The 20,424-nt window shown below is 46.0% G+C and overlaps 1 long non-coding RNA gene across 3 annotated transcripts; it reads right to left on the bottom strand.

Annotated features, from left to right (window-relative positions):
• Positions 1-9,174: 9,174 nt before the first annotated feature.
• On the bottom strand, positions 9,175-11,838 carry LOC127909519 (uncharacterized). Of its 3 annotated transcripts, none has more exons than XR_008071712.1 (3): positions 11,047-11,838; positions 10,153-10,472; positions 9,175-10,120 (listed from the first exon to the last, which is right to left on the bottom strand). It is a non-coding gene; the product is annotated as an uncharacterized LOC127909519 (long non-coding RNA). The 3 variants fall into 3 exon arrangements; XR_008071711.1 differs by having other exon boundaries at positions 9,175-10,472; positions 11,047-11,277; positions 11,342-11,838; XR_008071710.1 differs by having other exon boundaries at positions 9,175-10,472; positions 11,047-11,366; positions 11,399-11,838.
• Between the last annotated feature and the right edge of the window lie 8,586 nt (positions 11,839-20,424).

The raw sequence follows: 20,424 nt of genomic DNA, 5'->3' as shown, positions 1-20,424 counted from the left end.
GGTTTCAAGGTGGTGTCACACATGATGCCTGACCTTCCTAACGTTGGTATGTTCATAGTGAGTCACACACACACAGCGGGATGTGGAGCAGTATCTACACCTGAGTGTATAAAACATTAAGGAACACCTGCTCTTTCCATGACCGACTGACCAGGTGAAAGATGCGATGCCTTATTGATGTCACTTGTTAAGGAGACGGGTTAAAGAATGATTTTTAAGCCTTGGGACAATTTGAGACATGGGACTGTGTATGTGTGCCATTCAGAGGGTGAACCTTTGAACAGGCGTATGGTAGTAGGTGCCAGGCACACCGGTTTGTGTCAAGAACTGCGATGCTGGTGGGTTTTTCACCCTCAAAAGTTTCCTTGGTGTATCAAGAATGTCAAGGACCATATCACCTCCACCCTACCGGACACCCTAGACCCACTCCAATTTGCTTACCGCCCAAATAGGTCCACAGACGATGCAATCTCAACCACACTGCACACTGCCCTAACCCATCTGGACAAGCGAAATACCTATGTGAGAATGCTGTTCATCGACTACAGCTCGGCATTTAACACCATAGTACCCTCCAAGCTCGTCATCAAGCTTGAGACCCTGGGTCTCGACCCCGCCCTGTGCAACTGGGTACTGGACTTCCTGACGGGCCGCCGCCAGGTGGTGAGGGTAGGCAACAACATTTCCACCCCGCTGATCCTCAACACTGGGGCCCCACAAGGGTACATTCTGAGCCCTCTCCTGTACTCCCTGTTCACCCACGACTGCGTGGCCACGCACAGCTCCAACTCAATCATCAAGTTTGCGGACGACACAACAGTGGTAGGCTTGATTACCAACAACGACGAGACGGCCTACAGGGAGGAGGTGAGGGCCCTCGGAGTGGGGTTTCAGGAAATAACCACACACTCAACGTCAACAAAACTAGGGAGATGATTGTGGACTTCAGGAAACAGCAGAGGGAACACCCCCTATCCACATTGATGGGACAGTAGTGGAGAGGGTAGTAAGTTTTAAGTTCCTCGGCGTACACATCACAGACAAACTGAATTGGTCCACCCACACAGACAGCATCGTGAAGAAGGCGCAGCAGCGCCTCTTCAACCTCAGGAGGCTGAAGAAATTTGGCTTGTCACCAAAAGCACTCACAAACTTCTACAGATGCACAATCGAGAGCATCCTGGCGGGCTGTATCACCGCCTGGTACGGCAACTGCTCCGCCCTCAACCGTAAGGCTCTCCAGAGGGTAGTGAGGTCTGCACAACGCATCACCGGGGCAAACTACCTGCCCTCCAGGACACCTACAACACCCGATGTTACAGGAAGGCCATAAAGATCATCAAGGACAACAACCACCTGAGCCACTGCCTGTTCACCCTCTATCATCCAGAAGGCGAGGTCAGTACAGGTGTATCAAAGCTGGGACCGAGAGACTGAAAAACAGCTTCTATCTCAAGGCCATCAGACTGTTAAACAGCCACCACTAACATTGAGTGGCTGCTGCCAACACACTGACTCAACTCCAGCCACTTTAATAATGGGAATTGATGGGAAATGATGTAAAATATGCCAGTAGCCACTTTAAACAATGCTACCTAATATAATGTTTACATACCCTACATTATTCATCTCATATGTATATGTATATACTGTACTCTATATCATCTACTGCATCTTTATGTAATACATGTATCACTAGCCCCTTTTACTATGCCACTTTGTTTACATACTCATCTCATATGTTTATACTGCACTCAATACCATCTACTGTATCTTGCCTATGCCGTTCTGTACCATCACTCACTCATATATCTTTATGTACATAGTCTTTATCCCTTTACGCTTGTGTGTATAAGGTAGTAGTTTTGGAATTGTTAGTTAGATTACTCGTTGGTTATTACTGCATTGTCGGAACTAGAAGCACAAGCATTTCGCTACACTCGCATTAACATCTGCTAACCATGTGTATGTGACAAATAAAATTTGATTTGATTTGAGTCAACGTGAACCAGCATCCCTGTAGAACACTTTCAACACCTTACAAGAGAGGATGATGTAGTTTGTCAGTATTTGTAAAATATGATCTAAACATATTTGCACATGGATTTGCACATACTGTTGGTATTTGAGCAGAACTTCCTCTGTCCCTGATTTTTTTTGAAAGAGCTCCATAAAAATAAAAATAAATGTTTTTAAATGTGCGATAGCTAATTGTTCCACAGCATGTTGACTGGACCCAACCCATCGCTGTGGTTCTCCTTCTCTGTCTGCGTCCCAAATGGTTCCCTATTTAGTGCACTACTTTAACCAGAGCCCTATGGGCTCTACATTGGGGATATAGGGTCCCACCTGGGACAGTCCCGTTCTTCCGAACCAGGGAGTCCTTCTGCCAGCCAGTCAGTCTGTGGTGACTCATAGCTTCACTTTAAAAGAGAAGAGTCATTTTACAGGGTTTTTAATGGGGTAGATCGTTACCGGTTGGCGTGAAACCGTAGCAGGCCAGACAATCTACTGAGGCTTTACGACTACGCCCTCCTCTGCTCTGTTCAGTCTGTGGTTGTGTCCTCTGTTCAGTCTGTGGTTGTGTCCTCTGTTCAGTCTGTGGTTGTGTCCTCTGTTCAGTCTGTGGTTGTGTGCTCTGTTCAGTCTGTGGTTGTGTCCTCTGGTCAGTCTGTGGTTGTGTCCTCTGTTCAGTGTGTGGTTGTGTGCTCTGTTCAGTGTGTGGTTGTGTCCTCTGTTCAGTGTGTGGTTGTGTCCTCTGTTCAGTGTGTGGTGTGTCCTCTGGTGTGGTTGTGTGCTCTGTTCAGTGTGTGGTTGTGTCCTCTGTTCAGTGTGGTTGTGTCCTCTGTTCAGTGTGTGGTTGTGTCCTCTGTTCAGTGTGTGGTTGTGTCCTCTGTTCAGTCTGTGGTTGTGTCCTCTGTTCAGTGTGTGGTTGTGTCCTCTGTTCAGTGTGTGGTTGTGTCCTCTGTTCAGTCTGTGGTTGTGTCCTCTGTTCAGTGTGTGGTTGTGTCCTCTGTTCAGTGTGTGGTTGTGTCCTCTGTTCAGTGTGTGGTTGTGTGCTCTGTTCAGTGTGTGGTTGTGTCCTCTGTTCAGTGTGTGGTTGTGTCCTCTGTTCAGTCTGTGGTTGTGTGCTCTGTTCAGTGTGTGGTTGTGTGCTCTGTTCAGTGTGTGGTTGTGTCCTCTGTTCAGTGTGTGGTTGTGTCCTCTGTTCAGTGTGTGGTTGTGTCCTCTGTTCAGTCTGTGGTTGTGTCCTCTGTTCAGTGTGTGGTTGTGTCCTCTGTTCAGTCTGTGGTTGTGTCCTCTGTTCAGTGTGTGGTTGTGTGCTCTGTTCAGTGTGTGGTTGTGTCCTCTGTTCAGTGTGTGGTTGTGTCCTCTGTTCAGTGTGTGGTTGTGTCCTCTGTTCAGTGTGTGGTTGTGTCCTCTGTTCAGTGTGTGGTTGTGTCCTCTGTTCAGTCTGTGGTTGTGTCCTCTGTTCAGTCTGTGGTTGTGTCCTCTGTTCAGTCTGTGGTTGTGTGCTCTGTTCAGTCTGTGGTTGTGTCCTCTGTTCAGTGTGTGGTTGTGTCCTCTGTTCAGTCTGTGGTTGTGTCCTCTGTTGTGTGGTTGTGTCCTCTGTTCAGTGTGTGGTTGTGTCCTCTGTTCAGTGTGTGGTGTGTCCTCTGTTCAGTGTGGTTGTGTCCTCTGTTCAGTGTGTGGTTGTGTCCTCTGTTCAGTCTGTGGTTGTGTCCTCTGTTCAGTGTGTGGTTGTGTCCTCTGTTCCTCTGTTCAGTGTGTGGTTGTGTCCTCTGTTCAGTCTGTGGTTGTGTCCTCTGTTCAGTGTGTGGTTGTGTCCTCTGTTCAGTGTGTGGTTGTGTCCTCTGTTCAGTGTGTGGTTGTGTCCTCTGTTCAGTGTGTGGTTGTGTCCTCTGTTCAGTGTGTGGTTGTGTCCTCTGTTCAGTGTGTGGTTGTGTCCTCTGTTCAGTGTGTGGTTGTGTCCTCTGTTCAGTGTGTGGTTGTGTCCTCTGTTCAGTGTGTGGTTGTGTCCTCTGTTCAGTGTGTGGTTGTGTCCTCTGTTCAGTGTGTGGTTGTGTGCTCTGTTCAGTGTGTGGTTGTGTTCAGTGTGTGGTGTGTGCTCTGTTCAGTGTGTGGTTGTGTCCTCTGTTCAGTGTGTGGTTGTGTCCTCTGTTCAGTGTGTGGTTGTGTCCTCTGTTCAGTGTGTGGTTGTGTCCTCTGTTCAGTGTGTGGTTGTGTCCTCTGTTCAGTGTGTGGTTGTGTCCTCTGTTCAGTGTGTGGTTGTGTCCTCTGTTCAGTGTGTGGTTGTGTCCTCTGTTCAGTGTGTGGTTGTGTCCTCTGTTCAGTGTGTGGTTGTGTCCTCTGTTCAGTGTGTGGTTGTGTCCTCTGTTCAGTGTGTGGTTGTGTCCTCTGTTCAGTGTGTGGTCAGTGTGTGGTTGTGTCCTCTGTTCAGTGTGTGGTTGTGTCCTCTGTTCAGTGTGTGGTTGTGTCCTCTGTGGTGTGTTGTGTCCTCTGTTCAGTGTTGTGTCCTCTGGTTGTGTCCTCTGTTCAGTGTCCTCTGTTCAGTGTGTGGTTGTGTCCTCTGTTCAGTGTGTGGTTGTGTCCTCTGTGTGTGGTTGTGTCCTCTGTTCAGTGTGTGGTTGTGTCCTCTGTTCAGTGTGTGGTTGTGTCCTCTGTTCAGTGTGTGGTTGTGTCCTCTGTTCAGTGTGTGGTTGTGTCCTCTGTTCAGTGTGTGGTTGTGTCCTCTGTTCAGTGTGTGGTTGTGTCCTCTGTTCAGTGTGTGGTTGTGTCCTCTGTTCAGTGTGTGGTTGTGTCCTCTGTTCAGTGTGTGGTGTGTGGTTGTTGTGTCCTCTGTTCAGTGTGTGGTTGTGTCCTCTGTTCAGTGTGTGGTTGTGTCCTCTGTTGTGGTTGTGTCCTCTGTTCAGTGTGTGGTTGTGTGCTCTGTTCAGTGTGTGGTTGTGTCCTCTGTTCAGTGTGTGGTTGTGTCCTCTGTTCAGTGTGTGGTTGTGTCCTCTGTTCAGTGTGTGGTTGTGTCCTCTGTTCAGTCTGTGTCCTCTGTTCAGTGTGTCCTCTGTTCAGTGTGTGGTTGTGTCCTCTGTTCAGTGTGTGGTTGTGTCCTCTGTTGTGTCCTCTGTTCAGTGTGTGGTTGTGTCCTCTGTTCAGTGTGTGGTTGTGTCCTCTGTTCAGTGTGTGGTTGTGTCCTCTGTTCAGTGTGTGGTTGTGTCCTCTGTTCAGTGTGTGGTTGTGTCCTCTGTTCAGTCTGTTTGTGTCCTCTGTTCAGTGTGTGGTTGTGTCCTCTGTTCAGTGTGTGGTTGTGTCCTCTGTTCAGTGTGTGGTTGTGTCCTCTGTTCAGTGTGTGGTTGTGTCCTCTGTTCAGTGTGTGGTTGTGTCCTCTGTTCAGTGTGTGGTTGTGTCCTCTGTTCAGTGTGTGGTTGTGTCCTCTGTTCAGTGTGTGGTTGTGTGCTCTGTTCAGTGTGTGGTTGTGTCCTCTGTTCAGTCTGTGGTTGTGTCCTCTGTTCAGTGTGTGGTTGTGTCCTCTGTTCAGTGTGTGGTTGTGTCCTCTGTTCAGTCTGTGGTTGTGTCCTCTGTTCAGTGTGTGGTTGTGTCCTCTGTTCAGTGTGTGGTTGTGTCCTCTGTTCAGTGTGTGGTTGTGTCCTCTGTTCAGTGTGTGGTTGTGTCCTCTGTTCAGTGTGTGAACATCGTTTTCACACTGCTGAGATGTACTGCACTAGCCTGGTTACTCATCCACTATTGTTGCTATGGTAGTGAACCATGTGTATAGTTGCTATGGTTGTGAACATTTTTATCTGTGCAAGCCAGCACAGGATGGTTTGGCACAACAATGATGTGTATGAGAAAAGGTTTCAGGAGTCCATTCAGAGCCAGCTAGTGTAAAATGACCTCTCTTGTAGAAGAGAGCCTCTGTTATAGGTCTGCCTCCTTTTGTTCATTTCCAAAGAGCTACCAAAACGTTGTTCAGTGTTGCTGCCTGGTACAGATGTAAGAGCATACCCACACTACAGTCGTGGCCAACATTTTTGAGAATGACGTAAATATTAATTTTCACAAAGTCTGCTGCCTCAGTTTGTATGATGGCAATTTGTATATACTCCAGAATGTTATGAAGAGTGATCATATGAATTGCAATTAATTGCAAAGGTCCCTCTTTGCCATGCAAATGAACTGAATCCCCCCCCAAAAAAACATTTCCACTGCATTTCAGCCCTGCCACAAAAGGACCAGCTAACATCATGTCAGTGATTCTCTCGTTAACACAGGTGTGAGTGTTGACGAGGACATGGCTGGAGATCACTCGGTCATGCTGATTGAGTTTGAAAAACAGACTGGAAGCTTCAAAAGGAGGGTGGTGCTTGGAATCATTGTTCTTCCTCTGTCAACCATGGTTACCTGCAAGGAAACACGTGCCGTCATCATTGCTTTGCACAAAAAGGGCTTCACAGTCAAGGATATTGCTGCCAGTAAGATTGCACCTAAATCAACCATTTATCGGATCATCAAGAATTTCAAGGACAGCGGTTCAATTGTTGTGAAGAAGGCTTCAGGGCGCCCAGGAAAGTCCAGCAAGCGCCAGGAACGTCTCCTAAAGTTGATTCAGCTGCGGGATCGGGGCACCACCAGTACAGAGCTTGTTCAGGAATGGCAGCAGGCAGGTGTGAGTGCATCTGCACGCACAGTGAGGCGAAGACTTTTGGAGGATGGCTTGGTGTCAAGAAGGGCAGCAAAGAAGCCACTTCTCTCCAGGGAAAACATCTGGGACAGACTGATATTCTGCAAAAGGTACAGGGATCGGACTGCTGAGGACTGGGGTAAAGTCATTTTCTCTGATGAATCCCGTTTCCGATTGTTTGGGGCATCCAGAAAAAAGCAGTAGGGTTAGGGTTAACAGTAAAGCATCCAGAGACCATTCATGTGTGGGGTTGCTTCTCAGCCAAGGGAGTGGGCTCATTCACAATTTTGCCTAAGAACACAGCCATGAATAAAGAATGGTACCAACACATCCTCCGAGAGCAACTTCTCCCAACCATCCAGGAACAGTTTGGTGATGAACAATGCCTTTCCCAGCATGATGGAGCACCTTGCCATAAGGAAAAAGTGAAAACGAATTGGCTCGGGGATCAAAACATCGCTAATTTGGGTCCGTGGCCAGGAAACTCCCCAGACATTAATCCCATTGAGAACTTGTGGTCAATCCTCAAGAGGTGGGTGGACAATCAAAAACCCACAAATTCTGACAAACTCCAAGCATTGATTATGCAAGAATGGGCTGCCATCAGTCAGGATGTGGCCCAGATGTTAATTGACAGCATGCGGATTGCAGAGGTCTTGAAAAAGAAGGGTCACCATTGACTCTTTGCATCAACTTCATGTAATTGTCAATAAAAGCCTTTGACACTTATGAAATGCTTGTAATTATACTTATATCTACTTATATCTATATACTATATCTAAAGACACTGAAGCAGCAAACTTTGTGAAAATTAATATTTGTGTCATTCTCAAAACTTGTGGCCACGACTGTACAGCAGGGGTTTATCAAGTCTACCTGTACTAGACAATCACTCACTCAGTCTAACCTTTTACAATGTCAAGGATTCACAGTCTTCAATAATTAGATGGTATATTATACAGTGGGAATTGAAAATGTTTAAAATATTAGCAATAACGACAGTATAAAATTAAATAATTCACATTCTGAGCTAAATGTTATGCTCAAGACATTTGGTAAAGGATTTTCTACTAAAACAATTCCTCAGCACAAGATTGTGTTTAACAAGTTATTTCTTTCCCTCAAAGGTAGAGGTAAAAAATTATTGATTGAAATGAATGTTAAATAATGTATTTTTAAATCCCGGTATACACCCACACCATTCCAACAAAGAAAAACAGTTAATTTTCCTTCCCAATGTTTTTTAATTATATCTCTAATATTGTAATTAATTATAGGTTTTAAGTTCAAAGAAATCTTGAAACAGTGAAGTTAGTCTAATATCATAATAAGATCCCATGAACAGAGACCATCCTTTACCAGACCTCCTACCAGACCTCCTACCAGACTTTACCAGACCTCCTACCAGACCTCCTACCAGACCTCCTACCAGACCTTACCAGACCTCCTACCAGACCTCCTACCAGACCTCCTACCAGACCTCCTACCAGACCTCCTACCATCCTTTACCAGACCTCCTACCAGACCTCCTACCAGACCTCCTACCAGACTTTACCAGACCTCCTACCAGACCTCCTACCAGACCTCCTACCAGACCTCCTACCAGACCTCCTACCAGACTTTACCAGACCTCCTACCAGACTTTACCAGACCTCCTACCAGACTTTACCAGACCTCCTACCAGACTTTACCAGACCTCCTACCAGACTTTACCAGACCTCCTACCAGACCTCCTACCAGACCTCCTACCAGACTTTACCAGACCTCCTACCAGACCTCCTACCAGACCTCCTACCAGACTTTACCAGACCTCCTACCAGACCTCCTACCAGACTTTACCAGACCTCCTACCAGACTTTACCAGACCTCCTACCAGACCTCCTACCAGACTTTACCAGACCTCCTACCAGACTTTACCAGACCTCCTACCAGACTTTACCAGACGTCCTACCAGACCTCCTACCAGACTTTACCAGACCTCCTACCAGACTTTACCAGACCTCCTACCAGACCTCCTACCAGACCTCCTACCAGACTTTACCAGACCTCCTACCAGACTTTACCAGACCTCCTACCAGACCTCCTACCAGACCTCCTACCAGACTTTACCAGACCTCCTACCAGACCTCCTACCAGACTTTACCAGACCTCCTACCAGACCTCCTACCAGACTTTACCAGACCTCCTACCAGACTTTACCAGACCTCCTACCAGACCTCCTACCAGACCTCCTACCAGACTTTACCAGACCTCCTACCAGACCTCCTACCAGATCTCCTACCAGACTTTACCAGACCTCCTACCAGACTTTACCAGACCTCCTACCAGACCTCCTACCAGACTTTACCAGACCTCCTACCAGACCTCCTACCAGACTTTACCAGACCTCCTACCAGACTTTACCTGTCCTCCTACCAAACCTCCGACCAGACCTCCGACCAGACTTTACCAGACCTCCTACCAGACTTTACCAGACCTCCTACCAGACTTTACCAGACCTTACCAGACCTATCAGGCATCAGGTACTCTGTATCCCAGTAAAGAGGCCTTAATAATTGCGTTCACACTGTGTGTGCATTTGCGTGTGTGTTGGTATGATAGTAATCGGAGTGTGAGAGCAGGATATTTAATGGGGTATTTGGCCAAATGTCTCCTTCGAGTCACTGCCCTGCTTTCCTATCGTACTGACACACACACACACACACACACACACACACACACACACACACCTGCGTCACTGGAAGCTCCTGTTCTTTATCAGCTTCCCCCCTCCTCCCCTGGAGATCACTTTGTGTTCTGCTGTGCTGCTATCACAGGACCCGCTTGGGGCGATAATGGAATCTCATTACAGTATGTCTGTCGGACGTATCAGTTCCCAAGCTCGCTCTCTCTCTCGCTCTCTGTTATCTACCACTGTGCACCTGGTTTCTCCGAGCCCCAAAAAGGACAGGATTGTAAAATGCCTCTAACCACTAGGCTACCTGCCTCTAACCACTAAGCTACCTGTAACCACTAGGCTACCTGCCTCTAACCACTAGGCTACCTGCCTCTAACCACTAGGCTACCTGCCTCTAACCACTAGGCTACCTGCCTCTAACCGCTAAGCTACCTGCCTCTAACCACTAGGCTACCTGCCTCTAACCACTAGGCTACCTGCCTCTAACCACTAGGCTACCTGCCACCTCTACACTCTAACCACTAGGCTACCTGCCTCTAACCACTAGGCTACCTGCCTCTAACCACTAGGCTAACTGCCACCTCTACACACTAACCACTAGGCTACACTGCCACCTCTACACTCTAACCACTAGGCTACCTGCCACCTCTACACTCTAACCACTAGGCTACCTGCCACCTCTACACTCTAACCACTAGGCTACCTGCCACCTCTACACTCTAACCACTAGGCTACCTGCCACCTCTACACTCTAACCACTAGGCTACCTGCCTCCTCTACACTCTAACCACTAGGCTACCTGCCGCCTCTACACACTAACCACTAGGCTACCTGCCACCTCTACACTCTAACCACTAGGCTACCTGCCACCTCTACACTCTAACCACTAGGCTACCTGCCACCTCTACACTCTAACCACTAGGCTACCTGCCACCTCTACACTCTAACCACTAGGCTACCTGCCTCCTCTACACTCTAACCACTAGGCTACCTGCCACCTCTACACTCTAACCACTAGGCTACCTGCCACCTCTACACTCTAACCACTAGGCTACCTGCCGCCTCTACACTCTAACCACTAGGCTACCTGCCGCCTCTACACTCTAACCACTAGGCTACCTGCCTCCTCTACACTCTAACCACTAGGCTACATGCCACCTCTACACTCTAACCACTAGGCTACCTGCCTCCTCTACACTCTAACCACTAGGCTACCTGCCCTACACACTAACCACTAGGCTACCTGCCACCTCTACACTCTAACCACTAGGCTACCTACCACCTCTACACTCTAACCACTAGGCTACCTACCACCTCTACACTCTAACCACTAGGCTACCTGCCTCCTCTACACTCTAACCACTAGGCTACCTGCCTCCTCTACACTCTAACCACTAGGCTACCTGCCACCTCTACACTCTAACCACTAGGCTACCTGCCACCTCTACACCCTAACCACTAGGCTACCTAACCCACCTCTACACTCTAACCACTAGGCTACCTGCCACCTCTACACTCTAACCACTAGGCTACCTGCCACCTCTACACTCTAACCACTAGGCTACCTGCCGCCTCTACACTCTAACCACTAGGCTACGCTGCCCCTCTACACTCTAACCACTAGGCTACCTGCCACCTCTACACTCTAACCACTAGGCTACCTGCCACCTCTACACTCTAATCACTAGGCTACCTGCCTCCTCTACACTCTAACCACTAGGCTACCTGCCACCTCTACACTCTAACCACTAGGCTACCTGCCACCTCTACACTCTAACCACTAGGCTACCTGCCACCTCTACACTCTAACCACTAGGCTACCTGCCACCTCTACACTCTAACCACTAGGCTACCTGCCTCCTCTACACTCTAACCACTAGGCTACCTGCCTCCTCTACACTCTAACCACTAGGCTACCTGCCACCTCTACACACTAACCACTAGGCTACCTGCCTCCTCTACACTCTAACCACTAGGCTACCTGCCACCTCTACACTCTAACCACTAGGCTACCTGCCTCCTCTACACTCTAACCACTAGGCTACCTGCCACCTCTACACTCTAACCACTAGGCTACCTGCCACCTCTACACTCTAACCACTAGGCTACCTGCCTCCTCTACACTCTAACCACTAGGCTACCTGCCTCCTCTACACTCTAACCACTAGGCTACCTGCCACCTCTACACTCTAACCACTAGGCTACCCTGCCACCTCTACACTCTAACCACTAGGCTACCTGCCACCTCTACACTCTAACCACTAGGCTACCTGCCACCTCTACACTCTAACCACTAGGCTACCTGCCACCTCTACACTCTAACCACTAGGCTACCTGCCACCTCTACACTCTAACCACTAGGCTACCTGCCACCTCTACACTCTAACCACGAGGCTACCCTACCTCCTCTACACTCTAACCACTAGGCTACCCTGCCACCTCTACACTCTAACCACTAGGCTACCCTGCCACCTCTACACTCTAACCACTAGGCTACGTGCCACCTGCTTTACTCAGGAAATATGAGGCTCGAGATGATTGGCCGGTTGGTTCAGACTGATTTACAAGTCCCCTTATCGCTTGTTTGTCCAAACTCACAACATCCTGTTTAAACTTGGAGTTGTTCCTGTTGTTGCCAGAGAGAGGCTCTTTTTAAACCTCCTCCTTTAACACGTACAGTATGTCTGTAACCTCTCTGCCCTCGGGAAGTTCTTTGAGAACCCGACGTTCAGGCCAGATGGGTTGAAGCTGTACCCCACCCTGGTTATCAAGGGGTACAGGTCTGTATGAGCTGTGGAAGACCGGTCGCTATAAGAGCTACTCCCCTTTCTGCCCTGGTGGATCTGGTGCCACCCTGGACAAGAGTCTACCGCGTTCAGAGGTGTGTGTGTGTGTGTGGGTGTTATCGCGAGAGTTAGACGATCTGTAAGACCTAAATCACTTGGTAAAGTATGTACATTATAGTACATTGTAGGCATTCAGCAGACTCTCTTATCCAGGGATACTACAGTAGTGAGTCATTTAGCAGACTCTTATCCAGGGATAATACAGTACTGAGTCACTTAACAGACTCTCTTATCCAGAGCCACTACAGTACTGAGTCACTTAACAGACTCTCTTATCCAGAGACACTACAGTAGTGAGTCATTTAGCAGACTCTCTTATCCAGAGACACTACAGTAGTGAGTCATTTAGTAGACTCTCTGATCCAGAGTCACTACAGTACTGAGTCACTTAACAGACTCTCTTATCCAGAGCCACTACAGTAGTGAGTCATTTAGCAGACTCTCTTATCCAGAGCCACTACAGTAGTGAGTCATTTAACAGACTCTCTTATCCAGAGACACTACAGTAGTGAGTCATTTAGCAAACTCTTATCCAGGGATAATACAGTAGGGAGTCATTTAACAGACTCTCTTATCCAGAGCCACTACAGTAGGGAGTCATTTAACAGACTCTCTTATCCAGAGCCACTACAGTAGTGGGTCATTTAGCAGACTCTCTTATCCAGAGCCACTACAGTAGTGAGTCATTTAATTAACAGACTCTCTGATCCAGAGCCACTACAGTAGTGGGTCATTTAACAGCCTCTCTTATCCAGAGCCACTACAGTAGTGGGTCATTTAGCAGACTCTCTTATCCAGAGACACTACAGTAGTGAGTCATTTAGCAGACTCTCTGATCCAGAGACACTACAGTAGTGAGTCATTTAACAGACTCTCTGATCCAGAGACACTACAGTAGTGAGTCATTTAACAGACTCTCTTATCCAGAGACACTACAGTAGTGAGTCATTTAACAGACTCTCTGATTCAGAGACACTACAGTAGTGAGTCATTTAACAGACTCTCTTATCCAGAGACACTACAGTAGTGAGTCATTTAGCAGACTCTCTGATCCAGAGACACTACAGTAGTGAGTCATTTATCAGACTCTCTGATCCAGAGACACTACAGTAGTGAGTCATTTAGCAGACTCTCTGATCCAGAGCCACTACAGTAGTGAGTCATTTACTCTCTTATTAAATTAAGTACAGTGCCTTTGGAAAGTATTAAGGCCTCTTGACTTTTTCCACGTTTTGTTACATTACAGCCTTATTAAACATATTTACAAACAGTAAATAAATAAAAGTGATCAATCTACTGCCACAACCCCATAATGACAAAGCAAAAACAGAATTTAAATGTGTAAAAATATCACATTTACATAAGTATTCAGACCCTTTACTCAGTACTTTTGTTGAAGCACCTTTGGTATTGATCACAGCCTCGATTCTTCTTGGGTATGACGCTACAAGCTTGGCACACCTGTATTTGGGGAGTTTCTCCCATTCTTCTCTGCAGATCCTCTCAAGCTCTGTCAGGTTGGATGGGGAGCGTCGCTGCACAGCTATTTTCAGGTCTCTCCAGAGATGTTCGATCAGGTTCAAGTCCGGGCTCTGGCTGGGCCACTCAATGACATTCAGAGACTTGTCCCGAAGCCACTCCTGCATTGTCTAGACTGTGGGCTTAGGGTCGTTGTCCTGTTGGAAGGTGAACCTTCCGTACTTTGCTCTGTTCATCATTGCCTCGATCCTGACTAGTCTCCCAGTCCCTGCTGCTGAAAAACATCCAAACAGCATGATGCTTCCACCACCATGCATGATGAGTAGTATTGCTATTTTGGAGTACTGGAACACGCCAGACATTTTAAAACACAGCTACCAATGCACGTTGTATGATCAGTAGTATTGCTATTTTGGAGTTTTGGGACAAGCTATAAACACATTCCTGTGTCTGTCTGTTTCTCAGGGACATCCCCATGCCTCTGGTGAGCTCTGGAGTGGAGCGTGGTAACCTCCGAGAGCTGGCTCTGGCCAGGAACGACATGGGGACGGAGATGAGACTTAAACCACATGGAAATACATTGTGTTATTAAGCAATAAAGCCAGAGGTCGTGTGGTATATGGCCAATATACTGCGGTCTCTCTCTTAATAACACTTCAAATATGTATATACAGTGCCTTGCGAAATTATTCGGCCCCCTTGAACTTTGCGACCTTTTGCCACATTTCAGGCTTCAAACATAAAGATATAAAACGGTACTTTGTTGTGAAGAATCAACAACATGTGGGACACAATCATGAAGTGGAACGACATTTATTGGATATTTCAAACTTTTTTAACAAATCAAAAACTGAAAAGTTTGATCGTGCAGAATTAGTTAGCATCGGCTCACAAAACCACCTTTAACTTGCTTTGTACTGGCCACAGAGGCATAAAAATGGTGTCCTTTTTAGTTCATCTGACTCTGGAGAAGTAGAAAAAAGCTCTGTTGCCAAAATCCCAAAAAAGCCCTTTAAGCTTACATTGAGGAACCAGTGGTCTGTGCTTCCTCTGTGGTCTGTTCTTCCTCGGTGGTCTGTGCTTCCTCGGTGGTCTGTGCTTCCTCGGTGGTCTGTTCTTCCTCGGTGGTCTGTTCTTCCTCGGTGGTCTGTTCTTCCTCGGTGGTCTGTTCTTCCTCGGTGGTCTGTTCTTCCTCTGTGGTCTGTGCTTCCTCGGTGGTCTGTTCTTCCTCGGTGGTCTGTTCTTCCTCGGTGGTCTGTTCTTCCTCGGTGGTCTGTTCTTCCTCGGTGGTCTGTGCTTCCTCGGTGGTCTGTTCTTCCTCAGTGGTCTGTTCTTCCTCAGTGGTCTGTTCTTCCTCGGTGGTCTGTTCTTCCTCTGTGGTCTGTGCTTCCTCGGTGGTCTGTTCTTCCTCAGTGGTCTGTTCTTCCTCGGTGGTCTGTTCTTCCTCGGTGGTCTGTTCTTCCTCGGTGGTCTGTTCTTCCTCTGTGGTCTGTGCTTCCTCTGTGGTCTGTTCTTCCTCGGTGGTCTGTGCTTCCTCGGTGGTCTGTGCTTCCTCGGTGGTCTGTTCTTCCTCGGTGGTCTGTTCTTCCTCTGTCATACAGCCGTAGTTCAGGAATACTTTTGTGAGTCTCTCTCTCAATCAGCTTTATGAGATAACTCTAGGAGGCTGTTTAGCTTCATGGGTTTTAATTAATCATGTTACTAGTGAGATGAGGAAGACAGCCAACCAGCATGAATCGCCCTTCATTGGGGCGGCAGGTAGCCTAGTGGTTAGAGGCAGGTAGCCTAGTGGTTAGAGGCAGGTAGCCTAGTGGTTAGAGGCAGGTAGCCTAGTGGTTAGAGGCAGGTAGCCTAGTGGTTAGAGGCAGGTAACCTAGTGGTTAGAGCATTGGATTAGTAACCGAAAGATAGCTTGATCGAATCCCCGAGCTGACAAGGTCAAAATCTGTCGTTCTGCCCCCCTGAACAAGGCAGTTAAACTCACTGTTCTAAGGCCGTCGTTGAAAATGAGAATTTGTTCGTAACTGATTTGCCTTGTTAAATAAAGAACAGACTTGGCAGACTCTGGTAGGAGGTCTGGTAGAGTCTGGTAGGAGGTCTGGTAGGAGGTCAGGTAAAGTCTGGTAGGAGGTCTGGTAGGAGGTCTGGTAAAGTCTGGTCGGAGGTCTGGTAAAGTCTGGTAGGAGGTCTGGTAGGAGGTCAGGTAAAGTCTGGTCGGAGGTCTGGTAGGAGGTCTGGTAAAGTCTGGTCGGAGGTCTGGTAGGAGGTCAGGTAAAGTCTGGTAGGAGGTCAGGTAAAGTCTGGTAGGAGGTCTGGTAGGAGGTCTGGTAGGAGGTCTGGTAGGAGGTCTGGTAGGAGGTCAGGTAAAGTCTGGTAGGAGGTCAGGTAAAGTCTGGTCGGAGGTCTGGTAGGAGGTCTGGTAAAGTCTGGTCGGAGGTCTGGTAGGAGGTCTGGTAGGAGGTCTGGTAAACAGACTGTATAAATGGACAGTCAGTGGGGAAAGTCTCTGAATGTATGTTTTATAATCACATTTTTTCATTTTATAGGGCGGGGAATTTAAATAGTGTTATATGTTTCTTTTATGCAAGCCTTTCCTATGCTCTTCTCAGTTGGTATTCAGATTTGCCTTTATCAAGGTAAGGCGTTTTGAAGGCATGGTTCTCTTGCCAAATCAATGTAATTCGACCGCTGAAAACCCTCCCACTTGCTGGCCAACAGATTTTCTCGTGGAGTTTTCATTCAATAGGGTTTTCAGTATATTCATATTAAGCCATCCCTTTAAATACAATGTACCTTTTTAATTATAATTTTTGTCAACAGACTCAATATAATATATTGAGAGAAAGGGTTCAGAGTATTAGAGATCAATGAAAGGATGCCATCTAAATATATGCATATTCATCTCCTTTTCAGCACCAACTGAGATATATATATGGCAATTAAAGAATTAAACCGTTAGCCAAACTAAGCATCTTTTAAATAAACTTTGTCATCATTGGCGTCATTTTATGGATCATAACTGACAAGCATGTCAAAGAGCAGGACAACCTGGTTCATTTGGTGAGTCGTTGTGGGACATTTCATGGCGCAAAGTAAAGAAAGATCATTGATAAAAACCATCTCCGGAATGCTCAGGACCTCTGGATGGGCAATGGTTTACCTTCCTATATATATATATATATTTTTTAAATACTGATATTGAAGATTATTTAGGAAAGTAGGAATCATAAATGGGTTTGCCTTTAGAAATGAAAGAAAATAAAAACCGTGGTTTGACTCATTCTGAAATGTGCCACTTTCATTTCCTTAACCCATGGGAATGTTGGGAGATTAGTGTGCGTAGAATTCCAATAAGGGAGAATAGTGTACACCAGTAGGCCTTTACCGTCATCTATTGGCTGCACTAACCATGGAACTGTGACGACACGGCCAAGTATTGCACCACGAGTCGGGTTCAGACTGTGACTGCTTGGTCTGCTCTCCGCTCCATAACTGACTGAATTAACACGTCTTTTCTTTAAAAAAAAATATATATTAACAATTGTTGCTAATGATCCTCAGCAACTTCCACATGGCCGTGACGACGTTTACAGAGGAAGAAATTTAAGGTAAATGGAATGATAGTGTCGGCTATAACAATTTTGAAGGGGACTAACAGTAAATTGACAGCGTGGTTATTAGGCCTACTGATGTCCGATTCTGAACGTGAATAATATTTAACATGATAGGAAACTAAGTCAGGGTAGCCTGTAATTAAGACATTTGTCCCTGCAAGTTAAAAGGCCTTAAAAAAAAGAAGTTATTATGCATAATGGCACATCATTTCAAACTTTACAGTGGGAATGTTGATATGCTTCAGTTTGCTGCCAAATGACTGGTTTCACGTCTCCAGCAATTTACAAGGTCAGATAGATCTAAGATAAGTGTCATTTATTTTATTTATTTATTTCAGATCTAAAATAAAGGTAATTTATTTTATTTATTTATTTCAGATCTAAAACAGGTCATTTATTTTATTTATTTATTTCAGATCTAAAATAAAGGTAATTTATTTTATTTATTTATTTCAGATCTAAAACAGGTCATTTATTTTATTTATTTATTTCAGATCTAAAATAAAGGTAATTTATTTAATTTATTTATTTCAGATCTAAAACAGGTCATTTATTTTATTTATTTATTTCAGATCTAAAATAAAGGTCCTTCAAACCGGCAGGTTTGCTCGACCTTATTTACGGTTTCCTCACTAGTTAAAGGTGGTGAAATGATTAGGGAATTAAGTCAATTGCTTCATTAATATGGTGTATCTGTAGACACGCCTCTGACACACCTTCATTAATATGGTGTATCTGTAGACACGCCTCCAACACACCTTAATTAATATTGTGTAGCTGTAGACACGCCTCTGACACACCTTCATTAATATGGTGTATCTGTAGACACGCCTCCAACACACCTTAATTAATATTGTGTAGCTGTAGACACGCCTCCAACACACCTTCATTAATATGGTGTATCTGTAGACACGCCTCCGACACAACTTCATTAATATGGTGTATCTGTAGACACGCCTCCAACACAACTTCATTAATATGGTGTATCTGTAGACACGCCTCCAACACCTTCATTAATATGCTGTATCTGTAGACACGCCTCCAACACAACTTCATTAATATGGTGTATCTGTAGACACGCCTCCAACACACCTTCATTAATATGGTGTATCTGTAGACACGCCTCCAACACAACTTCATTAATATGGTGTATCTGTAGACACGCCTCCAACACAACTTTATTAATATGGTGTATCTGTAGACACGCCTCCAACACACCTTCATTAATATGGTGTATCTGTAGACACCCTTCTAACCAACCTTCAACTGGCGAGTGTAGATAGTATAGGGATATTGTTATCCAGGTCGGCACCAGCGATGTTAGAATGAAACAGAGGTCACCAAGCGCAACATGGTTTCAGCGTGTAAATCAGCTAGAAAGATGTCTCGGTGTCGAGTAATTGTCTCTGGCCCCCTCCCAGTTAGCGGGAGTGATGAACTCTATAGCGGTTTCTCACAACTTAATCGTTGGTTGAAAATTCCCCTTCCAAAAGATAACATTTTTAGATAATTGGCCCTCTTTCTGGGACTCACCCACAAACAGGACCAAGCCTGGCCAGCTGAGGAGTGATGTCGTCCATCCTAGCTGGAGGGATGCTCTCATCTTATCTATGAACATATAGAGAGAGAGGGTTCTAACTCTTCTAGCTCCACAATGAAATATGGTGCAGGCCAGGCAGCAGGCTGTTAGCCTCCCTGCTAGCTTATTGGAGTCTGCCACCAGCACAGTCAGTGTAGTCAGCTCAGCTATCACCATTGGGACCGTGTCTGTGCCTCGATCTGGGATGGGCAAAACTAAACATGGCGGTGTTCGCCTTAGCAATCTCACTGGAATAAAGACCATCTCCATTCCTGTCATTATTGAAAGAGATTGTGATACCTCACATCTCAAAATAGGGCTACTTAATGTTAGATCCCTCACTTCCAAGGCAGTTATAGTCAATGAACTAATCACTGATCATAATCTTGATGTGATTGGCCTGAATGAAACATGGCTTAAGCCTGATGAATTTACTGTGTAAAAGAGGCCTCTCCTCCTGGTTATACTAGTGACCATATCCCCTGCGCATCCCGCGGAGGTGTTGCTAACATTTACGATAGCAAATTTCAATTTACAAAAATAATGACTGCGTTTTCGTCTTTTGAGCTTCTAGTCATGAAATCTATGCAGCCTACTCAATCACTTTTTATAGCTACTGTTTACAGGCCTCCTGGGCCATATACAGCGTTTCTCACTGAGTTCCCTGAATTCCTATCAAACCTTGTAGTCATTGCAGATAATATTCTAATTTCTGATGACTTTAATATTCACATGGAAAAGTCCACAGACCCACTTCAAAAGGCTTTCGGAGCCATCATCGACTTCAAGCTGCATACTGGACCCTATTCCAACTAAACTACTGAAAGAGCTGCTTCCTGTGCTTGGCCCTCCTATGTTGAACATAATAAACGTCTCTCTATCCACCGGATGTGTACCAAACTCACTAAAAATGGCAGTAACAAAGCCTCTCTTGAAAAAGCCAAACCTTGACCCAGAAAATATAAAAAACTATCAGCCTATATTGATTCCTCTCAAAGTTTTTTGAAAAAGCTGTTGCACAGCAACTCACTGCCTTCCTGAAGACAAACAATGGATACGAAATGCTTCAGTCTGGTTTTAGACCCCATCATAGCACTGAGACTGCACTTGTGAATGTGGTAAATGACCTTTTAATGGCGTCAGACCGAGGCTCTGCATCTGTCCTCGTGCTCCTAGACCTTAGTGCTGCTTTTGATACCATCGATCACTACATTCTTTTGGAGAGATTGGACACCCAAATTGGTCTACACGGACAAGTTCTGGCCTGGTCTAGATCTTATCTGTCGGAAAGATATCAGTTTGTCTCTGTGGATGGTTTGTCTTCTGACAAATCAACAGTAAATTTCAGTGTTCCTCAAGGTTCTGTTTTAAGACCTATATATTTTATCTCTTGGTGATGTCATTTGGAATAATGTTAACTTTCACTGCCATGCCGACGATACACAGCTGTACATTGATGAAACATGGTGAAGCCCCAAAAAGTGCTTTGGCAAAGTGGGTGGGGTTATATCCTTCCTGTTTGGCCCTGTCCGGGGGTATCATCAGACAGGGCC

Source organism: Oncorhynchus keta, chromosome 19 (assembly GCF_023373465.1).
Source record: "Oncorhynchus keta strain PuntledgeMale-10-30-2019 chromosome 19, Oket_V2, whole genome shotgun sequence".
NCBI lineage: Eukaryota > Metazoa > Chordata > Actinopteri > Salmoniformes > Salmonidae > Oncorhynchus > Oncorhynchus keta.
The sequence above is the reverse complement of the archived record's forward strand: the minus strand, read 5'-3'. Positions and strand labels throughout refer to the sequence as shown.